The sequence below is a fragment of the Cydia amplana genome, chromosome 21, assembly GCF_948474715.1.
Source record: "Cydia amplana chromosome 21, ilCydAmpl1.1, whole genome shotgun sequence".
Lineage (NCBI taxonomy): Eukaryota > Metazoa > Arthropoda > Insecta > Lepidoptera > Tortricidae > Cydia > Cydia amplana.
The window spans coordinates 7,514,174-7,517,804 of NC_086089.1; the positions used below are offsets into that span (position 1 = coordinate 7,514,174).

Genomic DNA, 3,631 nt, shown 5'->3' on the forward strand with positions numbered 1-3,631 from the left:
CGCTTTTTACACGACTGCCCAAACAAAAAGAGTGTATTGTTTTCAGCGTTCATGTTTGTATGTATTTATTACTAAAGTAAAAAGTAAACTAATCTGAAAAAAAATCTTAAAATTACGCAAACATTGTATATGCATTTATTTGGTACCTAGTAAATTTGTATAATACTGTTTATATGTATCCAAACAACCACAAACACAAACCACTGAGGTCTGGTTTGGCTTGTAAGCCTCGTAGGTAAGTATATCTCGGTCTCAAAAGCCGCAAAAACTCGCTAGGACTGAGGCTAGACCATAGCCGCTTATTTTTTCTTGATTTCATGAAGGTTTGCAGAACAGCATGTAACCGCAACAAAATAGGCCGTAAAAATGTCGTCATATAAAGCTGTAGTACCACGTTTCCGACTATCGGGTCGTCCGGCCTGGGAACGAAATCATAAAATACCCGATAGTCGGGTTATCGGCACTGAATGTTAATAGGTAATATTTGAAGAACAAAAGTTCTCTAACATAAATACAAAATCACAAAATTGTCATCTGTCATCACAGTTCATTGACGTACAGAAGTCACGTAGGAACGTTTTTAAAATGACGCTATATTAATACCAGCATAATGAAAATTAATTCCAATCAGTAAAAATGTGTCTTCAAACTTTTTTCATTTTAAGCGGGATTTCAAGGAGCAAATTACTTAAATGATATTGTAATCGTATTGTTTTAAGATAGTTTACTGCGTTTTTCAACCATTATGCCCCGTAAATAACAGCAAATCAAATTTAAAATGAGACTCGAGCTCCACCCTATTTCTAGCTATTTACCCTATTTCTTTTAATACAAACTGTCTACTGGTATACTTTTTCGTATACGTACATGATTTATTTGTCAAGAGTAAGCTGTCATGGAGCTCCAAAGCGCGATGCGTCCGCCTTCGTCCGAGGCCAGCGGCCATCTGAATCAAAGAAGTTGCGTGCACGGGACCGCTGATATCATGTCTTTGAATATTTATTTAATGTTCATTTAAAAAAAAAAGGAATCACTGAGTTCCATCAAGAATAAGATTGCGCGTTATTAGAAGCAAATTTCATATCTTTATCTTTTGTGCCAAAATTGTTACGAATATTTCAAGTCCGTTTTAGACCTATGTTCGTGATTGTTTTCTATCGAGCGAAAGTCAAAAACTTAGGGTTCGAATCGTTGAGTTCCCTAGAAAAAGGCCTCAAGATTGCTTATACAACTCATGGCAGCTGTACGGTGATCCAAAAAAGCGCTACGAATATTTTAAAAGTCCGTTTTCTGAACTCACTTCACCTTAAACAAATGCAAGCGTATAGGAGCGGCCTTAGTGCACGCGTGAGCCCGACGCCACGCTGCACGCCCCGCCGAACGCTCCGCTCTGAGCGTCCACTCAGGCCTTAGTGTAACCCGCGCCAAGCTCCATGAGCAACCAGAACTGCTTAGCGGAATCTCCTGGGAATTTGCGAATAGGTATATCCAGGGGAATGAGATTGCTGTAGAATTACCCAAAACCGGTTCAGCCGTGTAAGAGCAATGGTGCCACAGACACACAGCTCAGTTCAAAAGCTAAAGACAATATTCATGTAAATTTAAAAGTGGAAAAATTTGTGGGTGAGACTGGAACTCACGGCCTCTGGATGAGAATGAGGTCTTGGTGGCTCAGATGGCAGAGCGCTGGAGTCTTGATCCAGAGGCCGTGAGTTCAAGTCTCACCCAAGACAGTAATTTTTCCAGTTTTGGGGTCTTAAATTGATTCTAAGCTTAATAGCATCGTTTGCAGACGTTTCTGGTTGTTAAAAATTAAAATCGGGTACTTTCCTACTAGTCAAATCAGCTTCTTTTGCTAATATGGAATTTGTATGAAAACGTGTGTAGTGAAGTCACAGTTAACTCACCTACTTTTTATACTTCCATCCGATTTATTAAATAGAAATTGTGTTTAAAAATAACCGCTATCTATATTTTTCTAATAATTATCTGGTGCTTTATTTCGTGCACGGTGTGAAATAATTTATTTTAAGTAGAGGGAAGTACCCAATTACATTCATGTATATTCACCTGTCCTCGACGCCTCAGCGTTCCTGTTTATCCAGCTCTGTACGCAAGCCACACTTTTACTCATTTCTGACGGGCCCACAGTAGACCCAACAGTCTTCTCCTTATCAGTACTCTTTGTCTCAGCTGATATGACCACAGTATCTTGACTGTTTGAACCTTGGTCATTTAATTCCTTTGCCAAACCCTCGACACGTTTTGCTCGTAATTTTTCTATGTTTGAACGAGATTTATTAGTTTTGTCGGAAGATTGGACTCTGCCTCTAAGTGTTCTGTTGGTTCTAGTGCCTGTAGTAAGATCTACGACATCGAAGTTTAATTTCACTGGGGAAATTTTTTGTTTAAAGCTTTCGCATGGAAAACAAGGTATTGATACAGATTTTCGTCGTTCCGAGGTTCTTCTTGGAATTATCCCAGGTACTTTTTCGATAACATCATTAGTTTTCGGAATAGGTAGCCATTTGTTTATTTCGTCGGAAGAAATCCTGTCTAGAACGACCACAGGTGTAACAGTAGAGCTTGATTTTTTTGTACTGGTGGGAGTTACGAATTTTTCTATTTCTTCAGAAAACATCCTAGTCGAAACTACCCTCGAAGCACTGACTTTTGATTTTGATGTAACGGGATTCATTTGAGAGTCAATATCTTCAGACGATATTCTTTCCAATACATCTCTTGGGTTACTTTTATCAGACCCGATATAAGATGAAGTAACGCTTGGCTTCCTATTTAATTCGGATATTTTTTTCGCACATAAATTCGACCGTGCACTATCTTTTGTGGACATTCTAGTCATAGATATGACAGGAGAAGTGCTTTTTGCAGCTTTGCTATTCATTGTCTGATTCCTTATATTAACCAGGAATTCCTGTATGGATTTTTTCCTGCCCTCAACGTCTACATCTCTGTGTTGGAAACTTTCGTTCAGTGCGTCCAGGGCAGTAATGGGAGATCGACCCCCTGTTTCTATTGATTTCTCCGAATTTACATCTGGTATATCCACAGCTTGTAAATTGTCAGCAGCGACTGCGTTGTCATTAGAGTTGTCCAGGTCAATTGCCACATTTTGATTAAGACAGGTTTTATTTAATAAATCAACTTCTATTCTAGCATTATCATTATTATCGTTAAGCAATAAGTTTTGAGTGTCGGTCGTATTCAAGTCCTCAACGTCTGTGTATATCTTTTTGAGCTTCTGAAATAAGTTGGCGTCTAAGGAAGAAGTCAATTCATTTTTTCGTGGTTCTGTTTCTACAACAAGTCCAGGTAGAGGGCTTACTGTTGCACTTTCTCTTTCCGTTGGTACATTTTTTAATATTGTTTTGCTCCTCTTGGATACAGGTGGCTTTGTGAGTTTATCGCATCTCCTTTTAAAGCTCTTGTCAGCCTTAATTTTGATAATTTCCGGTTTATTAGGTGTTTGGGGTTTCCTTCCCGACACTATGGACCCATCGTGTGAATCATCAGGAACTATTTCCATGCTACTCAAGGTTACAGTTGATTTTGTCTGTTTTACGCGTTTCTTTTTCAATGAATTCTCAGTCTTAATTTTGATTATCTCCTG

At 38.7% G+C, this 3,631-nt stretch overlaps 1 non-coding gene across 1 annotated transcript; it reads left to right on the forward strand.

Moving 5' to 3' along the window:
* Positions 1–1,660: 1,660 nt before the first annotated feature.
* Trnak-cuu (transfer RNA lysine (anticodon CUU)) lies at positions 1,661–1,733 on the forward strand. Its single transcript has one exon. It is a non-coding gene; the product is annotated as a tRNA-Lys (tRNA).
* Positions 1,734–3,631: the final 1,898 nt, after the last annotated feature.